This window comes from Schistocerca piceifrons, chromosome 2, assembly GCF_021461385.2.
Source record: "Schistocerca piceifrons isolate TAMUIC-IGC-003096 chromosome 2, iqSchPice1.1, whole genome shotgun sequence".
NCBI classification, from domain to species: Eukaryota; Metazoa; Arthropoda; class Insecta; order Orthoptera; family Acrididae; genus Schistocerca; species Schistocerca piceifrons.
In genome coordinates, this window is record NC_060139.1 from 342,109,043 (window position 1) to 342,126,974 (window position 17,932).

Sequence of the window (17,932 nt, forward strand, 5' to 3'; positions counted from 1 at the left end):
GTTGCGTGTGACCATTTAGTTACTAGGGCCGTTTATTCTCTCGGGAAATTTAAATGGTCAGATGTACGGTAACTTTTTACGAGAAGACTTACCGCAGCTTCTCGAAGATGTTCCTCTGGAAACAAGACGCCACATGTACGTCCAACACGACGGGGCACCTGCACACTTCCCTTAATAAATCCACACTGGGTTGGTGTTTCAGAGACAATACTTCTGAGTATGCTATCAAGCACCCGTTCAAAGATCTTTAAAGTATGACAGAGGAGTCGAGCAGATGTTCACGTCTCCTTTTCCCTTCCTGATTGCAACTGTTATGCTTGTTGTTCATGCTTGTGGAAGTTGCTTTTCGGCGATGATTCGGTTGAAGAGTGAGGCAGGGAATTCTGAGTCAGGCTTACCGAGCATTTTCCAGATTTCCGCTGGTAGGTCGTCTGTGTCAGTTGCTTTTCCATTTTTCATCTTGCTAATGGCAAGCATTACTTCCTCAGGTGTAACTGAGGGGACGAGTCCTAAGGTAGGATCAAGACTACTAATTGGTGGATGCGTAAACTCTTTGTTGCTGATGTTATGAAAGTAGTCTGTCCAACGCTGGAGAATAGATTGTTTGTCTCTCAGCAGTTTGGCGTCGGCTCCCTTGATGTGCATGACGTGTCCAATGCCCTGAGTTGAACGGTGACGTGACTGGCTCCCTTGATGTGCATGACGTGTCCAATGCCCTGAGTTGAACGGTGACGTGACTTAGTAAGACGGTGATAGTGCACTGAGAATGGCTGATTTCTAGCTGTAATATAGATCTGTCAATAAAATTTAAAAAGGACGACTGACAGCTGAATATATAACAGTCGCTGAGTGCAGCAGCCTTCTGAATGGAAGGTAACCTGAAGAAGACGGTAGATGTTGTTTTCTCCAGGTGGTGTGTCAAGCTGGTCATACAGTCTGGTAATACTAGTCATTTTTTGAAGCTACTGCTCTTTTTGCTGCTGATTTCAGGTTGCGATATTTCTGGAGATTAGTGTCAAGTCTTGTACTCCATCTTTTTCTCCTTGATTGCTTGCTTGACTTCATCTGTCCACCACCAGGTTTGTTTATGAATGTATTTTCTTCCAGGTATGGTTTTCCCCAGCGTTAATTGTCGCTGCTTGATGTATTTGTTCCACAGCATCTTTCCACATACCTTCAACCGACTGATCGGTCTTCACGGAGAAGTTTTCAAAGGCTGTCATAAACTCGTTTCGCTGGGTGTTCGTTCGCCACGACTTAATTCGGTCAGGCCCACTCTTAGATTTAGGTTTGGGTTGTATAACTCTTACGAATATCGAGGACAAGCAATTGGTGTTGAGGGGCGATGCAGTCATACGGAATTACTGTGGTATCCGTTACCAGCTTCACGTCTTGTTGACGAACTAGCCAATAATCGATCTGAGTAGCATGACCTCCACTTATATAAGTAGCCAGATGTGCTGGCCTCTTTTTAAAGAATGTGTTAGTCATAGTGAGATCATGAGCTTCTGCAAAATCAAGTATCCGACATCCATCATCGTCCCGCACACCGAACACATGTCCTCCATGGTATTGCATATATCCTTCTTTGTGAGCTCCGACATGTCTGTCTAAATTTCTTCCAACAATAATGCACTCATCCTGGGGAATTGCTCGAAGGAGGGCGTCCAGACTGTTCCAAAACTTGTCCTTATCATCCTCAGTGCATACAATTTGAGGTGCACAGCAAGATACAGTGAGGGCAGTGATAGCTGTTGAATCACTCTTGAGAGACATTAGCCTTTCTGACACCCTGCTGACACTGGTAACATTGTTACGGAAGTCCTGGTCGACGACTATTGCTACGCCGTTTCGTGTACTTGTACCATGATAGATTTCTTTTGCCTTTGAACCTTTCCACTTGGTCTCCTGGATGCAGGCAATGTTGACACGTCTGTTTTTAAGCATTTCTGTGAGTTCACGATGTCGGCCGGTCAATGTACCAATATTGAGGGTCGCAAATCTCATTAGTGGTTTAGGTTGGACTAACTTCTTTACCCTACCCCGTCCATGAGTAGGTAACCCTCGCCCATTTCTCACGTCACTCGGGTGCAAATAAACGGCTGTTTGGCGATTTTTCTTTGGTAAATGTCTGACCAGCTATTGTCCCGTATCCACGATGAAACAACAGAGATGATGGCTTTTAGTTGAAATCAGTTTGAATTGGGGTGCCGAATACGGTGTCCCCACGTTGGCAGGCATGTGTCGGCTTCAGCGCTCGTTGGCATCCTCAAGGCTTTGCCCGAAATTTACTGGTTGCGCGGTTAAAATATGTGCGTGACCGCGGAGGGAAGCGGCTGCAATTACCGACAGCGACCAGCGGGCAGCCGCCGCCGAATATAACTCGCGGTTCCCCATTCATCTGGCGGCGGGAAATTGGTTTCTATTGTGGGAGGCGGCAACGGCGGCGGTGGCGGCGGCGTCATCAATCGCCGGCTGTGCTGCGCGCTATTAATAACGGCCGCGCCGCCGGCATTGCGTCGCGATTCGCCGGCCACAGCGGAGGCTGCGTCCGCGTCGCCTGCCCCGGTGTCACTCAACCAACCACACTAACAATGAGACAGCTCACATTCGCCAAAAGGACTTAGCAACTAACCGCCTGGGTAGCCCCGCTGTTAATGCGACCGCTTCTAGGATGTGGGGTGTGCTTGCTCCGGATCGAATCCGCCCGGCGGATTAACGGTGAGGAGTCGGTGTGCCGGTCAGTCGGGGTGTCGTTTATAGGCGGTTTCTCATTTCCTACTAGGTGAATACCGGGTTGGTTCCCATATTTCGCCTCAGTTACACGCTACGCAAACTTTTAGAACACTGAACTTCCTGGCAGATAAAAGCTGTGTACCGGACTGAAACTAGAACTCAGGACCTTTAACTGTAGCGGGCAAGTGCTCTACCAACTGACCTGCAGAGTTCGTCAGATTCTGAAAACATCCCACTGGATGTGGCTAAGCCTTGTCTCCATAGTATCCCTTCCTCCAGGAGTGCTAGTCTCGCAAGTTCTGCAGGAGTACTTCAGTGACGTTTGCAAGGTAGGATGCTGTTCATTTTTGGAACGCAACCTACGACCAGCTTAGAGACAGAAGTGATGACACTTTATGAAGGACCTGACCATAATTGTGCAGGACAGTGCTCAAGCACGTACAGTGCAAGGTGTTACTGATTTGTTTGACTGATGGGGCTGCTAAAATCTGAAGGAAACACTTCGTTTCAGAACTGCTACAAATTCGCCGGGCAATAGACCCCGCCGCTCGAACTGTCAACAGAACTGGCACTTCTAAGAGTATCCTACGACTTCCACATCGCTGGCAGCGGTTTATACACAATGCTGGTGACTACTTTGAAGGCCAGTAAAACTTTGAAAAACGTATCAATTTTGTACGAGCTGTAAATAAATAGTTGCCACTATTAAAGTTACGACCCTCGTATTTGTTTGTATTAGTTACAGTGCTTTTCTTCTTGCTGTTAAAATTTCCGTAATTTTAATCAGATCAATACCATTCGTGCTTTGTCACATTCCTGAGTCCTCGGTGGCTTAGGGGTTAGAGCGCCTGCCTAGTAAGAAGGAGATCCCGGGTTCGAATCCCGGTCGGGCACACATTTTCAACTCTCCCCGTTGATTTCTATCAACGTCCCGTACATAGCTGATGTTTGTAATTCATTGAAATTTCATGCTTCGTGGTTGTCGCGATCCACCATGCTGTGGGTATACTTACGGCCGTCACAAGCCAAGGATGATTTCTGTGCGGATGCACACATAGTCTCCAACATGCGGGAATAGGCCTTGCCATGAGCATTGAGATTAATGGGCAGGAAGCACTACTCTCGTAGTGTGTGGAGTAAGTTGAGAATGTGGGTCTGCTGGGGCGCGTGCATGGGATAAGACCGCGCAGCCGTGCTAATTTCTGTGTCCTCGGTGACTTAGGGGTCGCCGGCGCAGTAGCTCAGCGTGCTCAGTCAGAGGGTTAACTGCCTTCTATAATAAAAAAGAAAAAAACTGAGTGAATAGAGCCACGATGAACTTCAATGGGTGTAATGGGACATTTGCCCCGAACAAACGCAAAGTACGTTACCGGAAAAAAAAGGGTTGAGCGCCTGCAGGAGATTCCGGGTTCGAATACCGGTCAGGCACACATTTTCAATGTCCCGTACAGAGCTTTCTTTCTTCGCGGCTGTCATGATCCACCATGGCGTCTGTTCTTTCGGACATGGCAAAAAAGTTATATAATTTTTTTCGGAAATACAGGGTGTCCATTTGACTTCATAAAATCTGAGAGGAAACACAATTTATTGACGAACAAATACAGGGAAATCATACAGCTGCTCATCAAGTTTTCATACACAGGTGGAAGGTTCAGTACATTTGAACATGGGCGCCACGGGTAGCGCGAAGAATATGAAGTCTATAATCGATTTCGTGCCATGTGTTACGGAGCATCTGTTCTGTGACAGAGTTGATGACAATTCTTATGCGCTGTTTCAAGTCTTGCAGGTCCTTTACTGGTGTAGCGTATACCCGGTCTTTCACATAACCCCACAAGAAAAAAATCGAGGGGGTTATGTCGGGCGAACGTGTCGGCCAAGGAATTGGACCTCCACGGCCAATCCTTCGTTACGGGAATGTGTCATTCAAAAATTTTCGGGCATCAAGGCTCCAATGGGGTGGTGCGCCGCCCTGTTGAAACATCACATTTGGCTGCAGGTCTGTTATCTGTGGCACGGCAAATTGTTCCAACATGTCCAGGTAGATGGCTCCATCCACAGTCGACTCCAGAAATAAAAACGGCCCAACAATGCGATTTATCATCAAACCACACCACACATTAACTTTCGGACTGTTGCGCATGTGTTCCCTAGGTGGATGTGGATTTTCGGACCCCAAGATGCGCACATTGTGACGATTGACAGCCCCTAACACGTGAAAGGTTGCCTCGTCGGTAAACATCACGCGTGATAAAAATGTCTCGTTCGCGGCAATGCGATCTAACATGACACATGCAAATTCTTCTCGCTTTGGTCGATCATCAGGTTTGATTTCTCGCATAACATGCACTTTATATGCGTACAAACGTAATCGCCGATGAAGCACTTCGTGCACTGTTGAACGTTTCATACGATGTTCTCGTGCTGCCTGTCGCACTGACTTCTGTGAACTTTGTTCGAATGACCGCCACACTTGTTCCACATGATGTTCGCTCATCCCAGGCTTACCACCACCATGCCCATTCACAACACTCCCAGTAGCCAAGAACTGATCAGACCACTTCTTTATAGTCTTGAACGACGGGGGCGCTTTGTTGTAAACTCGACGAAAGTTTCTTTGCACTTGGGTCGCCGATTTTGTCTCTGCATACCACCAGACCACTTGTTCAAAATGGCTCTGAGCACTATGGGACTCAACTGCTGTGGCCATCAGTCCCCTAGAACTTAGAACTACTTAAACCTAACTAACCTAAGGACATCACATACACCCATGCCCGAGGCAGGATTCGAACCTGCGACCGTAGCAACAGCGCGGCTCCGGACTGGAGCACCTAGAACCGCACGGCCACCGCGGCCGGCAGACCACTTGTGCACGCTCCTTCATATCCTCCATTTTGCCAAAACAATTGATTGCAGCTCCACTATGGCCACGGCGTATCAAATTTGCACATCACAAACTTGTTGAGTCGCTCTGTCTGCCCCTTCAGCATTCACAGGTCCACCATCTGAAATGAGAAAGATATAGGATATTAAAATGTTGGAGTCTCATTGTGGACACCCTGTATAGTTATCTGTGGGGATATTTTTCTGTAAGAGACAAAATTAACAAAATAGTACAGTGTGTTGTTCGTGGTAAAGCATTATGTTTCAAAACGATTATAAGAAGCCTTAGAGAACATATGGGATGAAGATATCGAATAATTAGTTTGTCAATTCATAGACAGTGCACTACAATAATGCGATGTATTTGACTGGTTTCAGTTTACTTCTGCCTACGTGGGACCATTTAAATAATTAACAGGACTCGGGAACCTGTTACCTGATTGGAAACGGATACGTTGTAGTTTATCCCATCTCTAATGAAACCTGAGCAGAAACTGAAGAGGAACTGGCTGTTAAGAGCCCTGTATGTCTGTCTCATTATGCAGCAACAACAGGGATGTTGAAGATAGTGTGTGCCGAACGCTTCTAGGCGCTTCAGTCTGGAACCGGGCTGCTGCTACGGTCGCAGGTTCGAATCCTGCCTCGGGCATGGATGTTTGTGATGTCCTTAGGTTAGTTAGGTTTAAGTAGTTCTAAGTGTAGGGGACTGATGACCTCAGATGTTAAGTCCCATAATGCTTAGACCCATTTGAACCATTTTTTTATGATAGTGTGGCAAAAAATATTAGGCCATTGCAATAAATACCTTCAGAGTAGCGGTCGTCACTAAGAGCTTAAGCTGTGACGTGTGTTTTTATGTCAATAAGAAACTAAAAAATTTCCAACGATATTTAGCTTAAGACCTTCTGTTACCTTTATAATGTTAATCCTAAAGGTCGGGGACAACTTTCTAACGGGGCCAATCCGAACTTCGACAGAAACCCGTGAACTCCACAGCAGTAGATTCGATTGTGTTTTTTCAGGAGAGTGTTTCCCTCGCTCATTGCAGCAGAGCGTGGCGTAGAGTAAAATGAAATACCGCTTGTGGCTTCCTTCCTCCCCCCTCCCCTCCCCCACTTTTCCCATCCCAATAAGTAGACAGCCGTATCACTTTCCCAGCAGCACGCATTTTCCTTGCGTTCGTATTCCCCGCAGCGGAGAACGACAATTATTTGCACGAGATAATATGGGCTGAGTCGGTTTACAGGCTACATATGTATGATACAAAAATGCGTATGCTTTAGCGGACGTTGTCAATCTCATTAAAATCTTTCTGGCTATAAATCCGCATCTTATAATGTGTAATTCAGTCAACTGGCGTTTTAGCCCTGTTGAAGCGGCCTTCCTCAGGACGTAGGCTTATCTAGTTGAGAATTGGTTCTTCAAAATATTGCGTTTCTAAATATCACTGACCTCAAAATTCGTAGAATCTATTGACCCTGCGATACCACTGGTCGGCGTTAGGAGAGAGGGAGGAAATACCTACGTCTATATCATTATTCCGCAAGCCACGTGACGGTGTGTGGCGTGGGGTACTTACGGTAGCACCAACTGATCCTCCCTTCTCTGTTCCACTCGCGAATGGCGCGTTGGAAGAATGGATATAGGTAAGCCTACGTATTAGCTCTAATTTCTCGAATCTTTTCATCGTGGTCATTTCGCGGGATGTATGTGGAAGGAAGTAATATGTTGTTCGACCCTTCCCGAAAAGTATTTTATCGAAATTTCGGTAATAATACTCTCTGTGATGCACAACGCCTCTCTTATAGCGTCTGCCATTGGATTTTGTAAAGCATCTCTCAGACATTACAGACAATACGTAGGTTACACCGCTTTTTGATAATTGGTTGTTCTTCCTCCACCCCTCCCCGCGTATTTGGCGCAGTGGTTAGCACACTGGACTCGCATTCGGGAGGACGACGGTTCAATCCCGCTTCCGGCCGTCCTGATTTAGGTTTTCCGTGATTTCCCTAAATCGCTCCAGGCAAATGCCGGGATGGTTCCTTTGAAAGGGCACGGCCGACTTCCTTCCCCATCCTTCCGTAATCTAATGAGACCGATGACCTCGCAGTTTGGTCTCTTCCCCCAAACAACCAACCAACCTCCCTGCGTATTGGAGACGACATGCTTGTGATTGCCGGAAGGGCAGTGTCCGGCTAGGCCGCTGTCCTCCGACCACACTCGGTCAGTCGTACCTGGATTGCTGACAGTCGGGACGTCGGGTGCGTGTAGCCGTCCTCGCTGTTGATGATGTTAAACTGCTTCAGAGTTTCGAAAGCCTCTTTTATTTTGCGTGTGCGTATCCACAGTACATAGTAAATACTCGCGTTTCCTTGAACTTCCCACAATCACAATGGATCAGACCAGTTTTCGATAGTGGCCGCAGATTCCAGGGTTTGGTACCTAAGGATGCAGTAACAGTCCTCAAAATTACAGTTGTATACGAGATATAGTTTGAGTGCGGTGCCGCCTACATTGAGGAAACGTGAAACTGTTTCCACATGCGTGCATTGTGTGAGCGCCGTGCTCGATCGGGGCAGCTGACCAGATGGGCACTAGTGGAGCACGATGGGCAACTAAACATTCAGGATCAACTCTGTTTTCTATTTTTGTAAATAATCAGTCAGAGATTGAAAATTCCTCATGTTAGTGAACGTGAAACTATTCAAACCAGCAGCAAAGGAGCAATTATAAGCAGGCTGCAGATTTAACGAAGAAAAGATAACTAGCGGGTAGGAATTGTGCGAGTATGGGGGGGGGGGGGGGAGTCTTAGGTACGAAGTGAGAGAGGAACAAAAACACGAGAACGATACGAAGAGTCTTGAAAGGGAACAACAGGGAACTGACATGCCTTGATACTATGAAATAATGCTTTGATAATGGCTGGGCACTAGCCGAAATCTAGATTTGCCAAACAAAACCTACAAAAAAGGACGACTGATTGCTGTGCTCTATCATTTGAAAATCATATCACAGTCGCTGAGTGCATCCACGTTCCTGATATGAGCACAGGGTCCCGGGTTCGATACCCGGCGAAATCAGGGATTTTCACTGCCTCGAGATGACTGGGTGTTTGTGATTTCATCATCATTTCATCATCATTCATGTAAGTGGCAAGATTGGACTGAGAAAAGGTTGGGAATTTGTACGGGCGCTGATAACCGCGGAGTTGAGCGCCCCACTATCCAAACATCATCATCATCGTTCCTAGTGGAAGGTAACCTGATAACGATACACAGTTATTTTCAAATGAGGGGCTAATGTGGTGATAGTACGGACGACGAAAAATGGAAAAGCATTCGAGGAAAAGAGGATATCATGAATGCTTCCCCGGAGGGGTAAGCAAACTCTGCGTGGCGATGACTCGGGCGTGAATCGCTAGCCAGCCTTGCGGTATGCGGTTTTCTGGCCAGGAGCCTTGAGCGTGGGCGGCCAAGTATCCCGGCCGCCGCTCCGGCCTGCTGTCGTCGCAGTCCGAAAAGAAGCGACTCAGCTCCGAAGAATTTGGCATCCGCGGGGACGCACGCTTTGTCTCGTGCTGCCGTGGATGGACCGTGAAGAAACAGCGATGGCAGCAACTGGCAGCGTTCCACTCGTGCTGCGGAGGACAGACAGCCCGTCGTCCCTGCGTTCGACGCGAGACATACTGTCCTCAGACTGAGACCACACCAGCGAGTTCTGTTTGCCACTCATTATATCCCGTTCCGAGTTCACTGTCGTCAAAGCCCGCAGGCCTGCAAGACCTAGAGGGCTTTAAATTCGTGCCACCGGAAATATTGCTGTTGATGGGAGCAAACGAATGACGGGCCCGGAATAAGCAACTTTCTGACTGTAAAATCACACCACAACGGCCATGTCGCAGATTTAGCCCTGGCAGTCTAGTCGGTTCCGTCGTTCTTGTCAGTTAAGAATTCTTGGTTCTCCGTACATGGAACAGTCGGATTTTAAAATGGTTTCATTTGTTATTGTTTCAAGAGTCTCTATTTGTACGACAGAAGCGGGACTTTGTTCCCGTTCATATATTTTTCCTTCAACATATTAGCGTCTCGTGTTTTTGTGCAAAATCCAAAGTCGAAGATAGACTTTCTCAAATATCAATTCTGATTAAGACAGATCATTGGAGCCCGGATCTCTCGTAATTCTTTGCAAATTCGTGAATTATAATTCAGTCGTAATTTCATTGTTACTGCCTATGTGAAAGCTTTTATCGCGACATAAACTCTTAACTAATTTCAAGGTCACTTTCTGCTTTTCCTTTATTTAGTGACGAGGCAGTCAGCAAGTGCAACCGGTTGATCAGCGTGTATGACTCTGTTGAAAATTACCCGACAGATTTAGTGTGCTTCATACAGACACTGACGAGCCGCAACTTTATTATTGGCTGAAAATGAGTCAAAGTGAAAAGTTTTGGTGTCTTGTGGTTAACGAAGAAAGTGCGTTATCGGTGTTAGCTTCATTTAGTATACGGACATTTTCACCAAATCCATTTAAACTAAACATATATTTCCGATTAGTAAGTGCATTACGTCAAATATTTCGTACGTAAATACATTGAAAAAATTCAGTTTAATAGACGAGAAATGAAGAATGACACTATCGGACATAACGTTTCATAGACTTTACGGAGTGAGGCGCTTAGTTTTTTTACCTCAAATAACTTTTGAATAATTGAAGATAGCACAAAAATTTTTTCACCTTGGCGAGTACTGACCAGTGGCTCATGAAATAATGGCCTTAGCTTCATTACTTACGTGAATACAGATGTGAACTTGTTTGAATAGTAACGTGGTATTTTTGCGCCACAAACGCAGAACAGCATGAGACAAATTTAGCGCTATACCTTTGTTGCAGATCTGACAAGGAATTATGTTGAATTTTGTGCTGTCGTCGCAACTGTTTGAACGGCATGTCTCCCGGAAGTTTACGCTGATGCCGACGCTACCTGGAGAGCTTTGAACTTGGGGCGTCACGCAACTCTAACGGCCACAACATACGCACAAAGATCCCCGTATTCATTGGGTTTTTATTGCGTAATTTTTTTATTAGATTTACTGCCCTTGGTGTCGTGGCACCAAAATCTTGGTTTTGAGGCTTTAGCGACACCCTTATTGACAGACTAAGTTATGGAATTCATGTCCGCATATTATGCAAACTGTTATTTATAAGCGCCCAGACATGTTCCAACTACTTTGAGTTATCATTAACGGGTACATTTATTCAGTTCTATAAAATGCAAACGTGCTTTAAGCACTAATTATTCTAACGAAATTTGGGCCTAGTTTATGCTTGTTATGGCTATTAGCGTATTTTGTGCGTTGCTGGGTTCTGTAGGACCCTCTTTACGTTACTTATACCGGTGTCTTCTCACCTGCAACTATATGGTGTTATTGTGAGTTTGGTTGGCGAGTTAGCCAATTACTTTACCTATAAAAGAAATTTGTATGTGCGAAAATATCTCGCTACATTATTTTACAGTCTTATTTATTTTAAATGTATAAGTCTTAACCTGCACACTCTTCTGTGTAGAAATTCACTCAGAAACACAATACATATATTTGAGGAACTCCACTCGCAAGTTACATTTTTGCACTCCACAATATACACCGTTCCTGTTGATGTTGACTCGCAAAATATAGTCTCGAAATATTTTCGCGCAACAAAGTTAACTTTGCAGGTAAAGTGATTTCTTAACTCGTCAGTCGTAATTACACTAGCAACATTTAGTTGCTGATGAAAAGGTACCGGTATACAACAATGTAAAGCTGGCCCTATAGTAGGAATTCCCAAACTGTGTTCCACGGGCCTTTGACGATATTAATTTTCATTTGTAAGTTTATTATGATTTCTGTGTTATTAGTTATGATTTAAAAGTGAAGTAATCACTGAGTAAAATAAGTTTTTCTTGTTTTTAAAATTTTATTAACATTCAGAATAAACAAGGTGTTCCATCAAAGCACCACGATTATCCGCTATTGCACCCGGTAGCTTAACTTCGCGCTACCTGCCACTTTTCGAATGGGTGTGAACCCTTCACCACTTTGATTCCGTGTGACGGCCCGCGTTCATCTTGGCCTTCAATCGCTTCCTGAGGACAGTTCAGCCTCGCTCTATCGCCGTAAGTTTCTCGATCTTCGCACGGAACTAAGCGATAGTACCTTTGTGTGCACTGGTGGCCCTCGGACTGACCATGGTGTCGGGTGTGCCTTCGTCATTGGGACCGACGTTTTTTTCGGTATCGGCTTCCGGAACACAACTCAGTATTTACAGCGGAGCTCTTCGCCCTGTATCATGCCACGTAGTTCATCCGACGACATAGCATTTTCAATTGTATCATGTGCCCCTACTCTCTCGTGCCCTTCAGAGCCTCTGTGTGCTGTACACCGTCCATCCCTTAGTGCAGTGGGTCCAAGAAAGTTGCCACTTGCTCGCTTTTGCTGGGGCCACTGTGATGTTTGTGTGGGTCCCAGGTCACATCGGTCTGAAGGGAAACGAGGCCGCTGACGCTGCTGCCAAGGTTGCAGTTCTCGTTCTCAGCCCGCTAGTTCTTCCATTCCCTCCGATGATCTCTGTGTTGCCGTCTGTCAACAGGTGGTATCACTTTGGCATCAGCACTGGTCCTCACTTCATGGGAACAAATTCCGCGGAATTGAACCTCTCCCAGCGGTTTCGACGACCTCCTCTCGCCGCGAGGAGATCATTTTAGCTTGGTTTCGTGTTGGGCACTGTCTTTTTAGCCATTGTCATGTGTTAAGTGATTGTTCCCCACCACATTGTGCTCGTTAACCTCAACCTTTGACGGTTCGCCATTTCCTGATGGAATGCGCACTTTTTAACCACTTACGTTCTCATTTATGTTTGCCGTCTGAGTTGGCCGTTTTAGCGAACGATGCGCGGTTTGTCGACCGCGTTTCACTTTTTATCCGTCGTAGCAGTATGGCGTCCTTTTCTCAGTGGCGTATTTTATGTATCTTTCTCCAGGTCCCTGTTTTCAGCTGTCTTAACTCCCGTCGATTGGGCTTAACGATAGTCGTTTTTAACTCCTTTTTCGTCTTCGTGTTCTACAGTTCTTTTGTGGACGCGTACAACCCTAGTTGTTTTTGCACCCTAAAACAAAAAAAAACAAAAAAAAAAAAACAAACAAATATTCTGAAAGTATTCCGTCAGAGGAACAGTTTGGAAACCACTGCCCTACAGAACCCAGCAGTGCAGAAAATCAGTTAATAACCCCAGCAGCTCTAAACTGCTCTAGGCGTACATTTCGGTACAATAATAAGTACGTAACACATGTTTGGAATTTCGTATAACTGATAATGATATTAACTGATGATGGCACAAAGGTGTTGAAACATGTTCGGGCATTTATCAACAACAGTTGTTTCATAATAGGCGGACCTGAATTCGATAATTTACTACTGCTGTATTAAATTAAAAATTGACGACTTGATTAATGAAGGTACGTAAATGTGTTAGTCACATTTAACGAGTCATAAGCTAAAACTTCCTGGCGGGTTAAAACTGTGTGCTGGATCGTGAATCGAACCCGCAAGTAGCCCTTCCCGGGCAGAGCTCTTAGCAACTGAGCTGTCCTGCATGGATAGCTTAGCTGGTCCGGCACCATCTGGACTGCGGACACCGCGGATTGGGCGTGCTGTCTGGGCGTTGCAGGCTCTGACACGAGATTATTGTGACGTTGATGGAGGATGGGGAGGGGCAGACGGTGAAGTAGCGCTTGGGACTGCTTCCTGGCCGCGCGCTAGTCTATCTATTTTTAGCTTGTTTCTGTATAATTCGTAGCGCGTCAGTTTCATTATGTCAAGAAATTTTGAACGTCTTTTCCTAATTGTGGGACCCTTAAAGAATTGTACAGCAGCCTTAATAAGCGCATGTAATAGTTACTGTTTGGAGAGAAGAGGTGCACACAACTCATCACACAGAATTACAAGTTGGGACTGAAGTAGTAAATGGTAATCTACACGTCGCCGTACCGGAAATCGTAAATGCACGGTTTTGCAGTGGTGTACGACTTGGTAGCAGCCAGTTAGAATGCTGATGGTGGCAGAAATTTTATGAGAGTACAGTCGATGTTTCGGAGGCAGTGGTTTATGTTTGTACATGTCGCTGGAGATTTTGGTGACGAAAAAAATAAAGTCAGACTCGTGGTGCGGCCCGGTACATATGTATACTATTTCAGGGAGATGCAAGCGCCTACACCGTTTCTCTGTCGTAGTGAAGGCGGTCGGCATTTTCAACAGATGCCTCGATGACGCAGTATACATTGGAAAAGCCGCGCGGGATTAGCAGAGCGGTCTGGGGCGCTGCAGTCATGGACTGTGCGGCTGATCCCGGCGGAGGTTCGAGTCCTCCTTCGGGCATGAGTGTGTGTGTTTGTCCTTAGAATAATTTAGGTTAAGTAGTGTGTAAGCTTAGGGACTGATGACCTTAGCAGTTAAGTCCCATAAGATTTCACACACATTTGAACATTGAAAAGCGGTGCACAGGGCAGTAGTACGAATTTCGTCAGTCGCACAATATTTCTATACCGCTTCGGTTATTGTTAGCATTTTCTTTCGTTTGTATGCGAACGCTTTTGTAACACTCGAAGTGGCATTAGTACTTGATGAATGGCAATAAGAAAGCCAATGGCCGGCCGGGGTGGCCGAGCGGTTCTAGGCGCTACAGTGTGGAACCGCGCGACCGCTATGGTCGCAGGTTCGAATCCTGCCTCGGGCATGGGTATGTGTGATGTCGTTAGGTTGGTTAAGTTTAAGTAGTTCTAGGGGACTGATGACCTCAGAAGTTTAAGTCCCATAGTGCTCAGAGCCATTTGAACCATTTTTGAAAACCAACAGAACGTATGTACACTAAAATTTTCTGTATACAATGTTCTTTTTTCTGGAAATCTTCCATTGAACACCTGTAATGGATAATACTAATATACACTGAGCAGAGAAAAGTCTTGGGATAGCGCTATGCCCATATACAGATGGCGACAGAATCAGTACACATGGAATAAAAGGGCAGTGCATTGGCGGAGCCATTATCTGCACTCAGGTGATTCGTGTGAAAAGGTTTCGGAGGTGATGATGACCGCACGGCGGGAAACAAAAAACTCTGAAATCGGAATGATACTTAGAGGTGGTACACATGGGATATTGCATTTCGGAAAGTCCACAGAATCAAGAGTGTACTGAGAATACCAAATTTTAGGCATTACCTCTCACCATAGGCTGTGCAGCTGGATGACGGCCTTCACTTAAAGAACGAGAGCAACGGCGTTTGCGTAGAGTTGTCAGTGCTAAGTAGACAAGCAACACAACTTTAAATACCGCAGAACGTATCCGTTAGGATTGTGCGGCGAAATTTGTGACGTTAGTGGCCGTGGCAGCAGACGACCTACGCGAGTGCCTTTGCAGCGCCTCTCCTGGGCTCGTGTCCATATCGCTTGGACCCTAGACGTCGGGAAAACTTTGGCCTGGAGAGGTGGGTCCCGATTTAAGTTGGTAAGAGCTGATAGTAGGGTTCGAGTGTGGCTCAAGCCCCACGAAGCCATGCACCCAACTTGCCAACAAGGCACTGTGGAAATTGGTGGTGGCTTCATGACGGTATGGGATGTGTGTGCATGGAATGGGCTGGTCCTCAGCTGAGTCGATTATTGACTGGAAATTGTTATTTTCGGCTAGTTGGAGACCATTTGCAGCAATTCATGGATATCACGTACCCTGAACAACGATGGAATTTTTATGGATGACTATGTGCCGTGTTACCGGACCACAGTTGTACGCTATTGGTTTCAAGAACATTTTGGACAGTTCGAGCAAATGATTTGGCCACCCAGATCTCCCGACATGAATCCAGTCGAACATTCATGGGGCATAATCGAAGGGTCAGTTCGTGCACAAAATCGTGCACCGGCAACGTTTTCGCAATTATGGACGGCCACAGAGGCAGCTTGGCTCAATATTTTTGCAGGAGACTTCCAATGACTTGTTGAGTCCTTGCCACGTGGAATTGCTGCACTGCGCCGGGATGATTAGTCACTTCAGTGTAGTAACCCCGTCTGAGCTCAGCATCTCATTCATAATGGAGGGATACTAACTCAGTTTCAAGTAAATGGGAATTTGAAATACTCGTGTCCATATCGCTTGGACCCTAGACGTCAGGAAAACCGTGGCCTGGAGAGGTGGGCATAACCAAACCGTCGCGGTTCTTACATCAGCTAACAGGGTATGCAGTGATGGGTGTTGAGAAATGCGTGATCAGTGTAGCATTAGCTTTTTACATATCCTGAGTGAGGTCTTCCGTGCTTTTTTTTTTTTTTTTTTTTTTTTTTTTTTTTTTTTTTTTTTTTTTTGTGTCATCTGTCTTTTGGCTGTTTGATGCGGCCCATCACGAATTACTCTCATGTGCCAACCTTTTCGTATCAGAGTAGCATTTGAACCTTTAAGTCCTCAATTATTTGCTGGATGTATTCCGGTCACTGTGTGTGTGTGTGTGTGTGTGTGTGAGTGTGTGTGTGTGCCCCCCCCCCCCCCCCCCTACAGTTGTTACCCTCTACGGCTGCCCCTAATACCGTGGAGGTTATTTATTCCCTGATGTCTTACAGATGTGCTATCATCCTGCCCCTTCTTCTTGTCAGTGTTTTCCATATTCTTCCCTTAAATCTCTTAGCTCCTAAATGATGGCACTGTCCCACACTTCACAATCTGCACTTGTAACTCTCAAATGGATCTAAGCACTTTGGGACTTAACATCTGAGGTCATCAGTCCCCTAGACTTAGAACTACTTAAACCTAACTAACCTAAGGACATCACACACGTCCACGCCCGAGGCAGCATTCGAACCTGCGACCGCAACAGCAGCGCGGTTCCGGACTGAAGCGTCTAGAACCGCTCGGCTACACCGGCCGGCGACCTGTAACTATTCCTGTACACACACATTATATTTTTTTGTCCTTAACGTGAGCAATATCCTAGTAAAAGTTACCCACCAATGACTAAATAATCTGCTGATGCTGCTACTGCTCCTACTACTATACTACTGCAACACTGGTCATCAAAATTAACGAAAGGTTTCTTCACCCAAGCTTGTATTAAATTTTCTCAGATTTTTAGCAAGTATCTTACAAGTAATAGACACTACCTGTCGCACATCATTGGATGGTTGATACATCCGGAAACGGCTTGTCTCTTGCATGTGAGAATGGACTCATTTCTGATGCCTCCCTCTCCGTCACCCCTTTCCTCGCTGGAAAGTATGGTGTTAAAGTTTGGGAAGCCGCGCTGTAAAAGAGAGGGAGGCGGAAGTGGAAATGAAAGAGAGCGGAGACATAGTGTCACGTCCGCCATTACTCAGGCCAGAAGAATGGCGGGACCGGATCATTTTGGCGGCCGGGTCGGTGTTTTTTCGTTTTCCTCGGCAAACGGCGCTGGGCCGGCGGTAGCGCGAGATTGATCGCTGACGCGTAATGAGCGCCTATTGTGGCGCGCCCGGTCGTCGAACCCGGCGCCGCCCATTATGCCGGCTGGCCGGCGCGCCGCGGCGCGGTGCGGCGAGGTGCTCCTTTTTTCCCCTTTTCCATTCCTCGCGCTTCGCTCGGCCCCTTTCCCTGCGCCGGGCTTAAAATAGCCGGCTCTCCGCGGCGCCACTTCTGGCTCCGGTTTGTGGCCCGCTCTCTCGCCGCACCTTCACTCCTACCTGCTCCTGCTCACCATGCTGCGCTTTTCGAAATTTACTGCTCGTCTTTGTCTCGATTAAGTGAGGTGTTCCCCATCTGCGGAAACTCACATCCGCCTATATGCAAGCTTCGGTTGTCTTCATCGTTCTATCGAGACACGTGGCAACGTTATTTCTTCGTCAAAGCTACCGCAAACCATTTTACGCAACCTTGACGAACCGCGGAAATGCTCCTGTGAAAGGACGTCGCTGTCTAAGGAAGCCGGCCGCGGTGGTGGACGAGCGGTTCTAGGCGCTTCAGTCCGGAACCGCGCGACTGCTACGTTCGCAGGTTCGAATCCTGCCTCGGGCATGGATATGTGTGATGTCCTTAGGTTAGTTAGATTTAAGTAGTTCTGAGTTCTAGGGGACTGACGACCTCAGAACTATTTGTCTAAGGAAATATTTAATCCTAACAAAGCCAAAAAAGGCGAACCTGACAATATGCTGATCTCTCAGAAGCAAGAAAAGAAAGGGTTGTTGGGCGCACGGACTTGTGCGTATTTTTGGAAGTGAGGTAGCCGGCACGACAGCGAAAGGAGTCTCAAAATGATTAAAATT

At 46.3% G+C, this 17,932-nt stretch overlaps 1 protein-coding gene and 1 non-coding gene across 4 annotated transcripts in view; both read left to right on the forward strand.

Annotated features, from left to right (window-relative positions):
- LOC124778009 (ski oncogene) overlaps positions 1-17,932 on the forward strand; it is a 642,389-nt gene that overhangs the window by 555,466 nt on the left and 68,991 nt on the right. The gene's annotated exons all lie outside the window — the stretch shown is intronic.
- On the forward strand, positions 3,557-3,631 carry Trnat-agu. Its single transcript has one exon. It is a non-coding gene; the product is annotated as a tRNA-Thr (tRNA).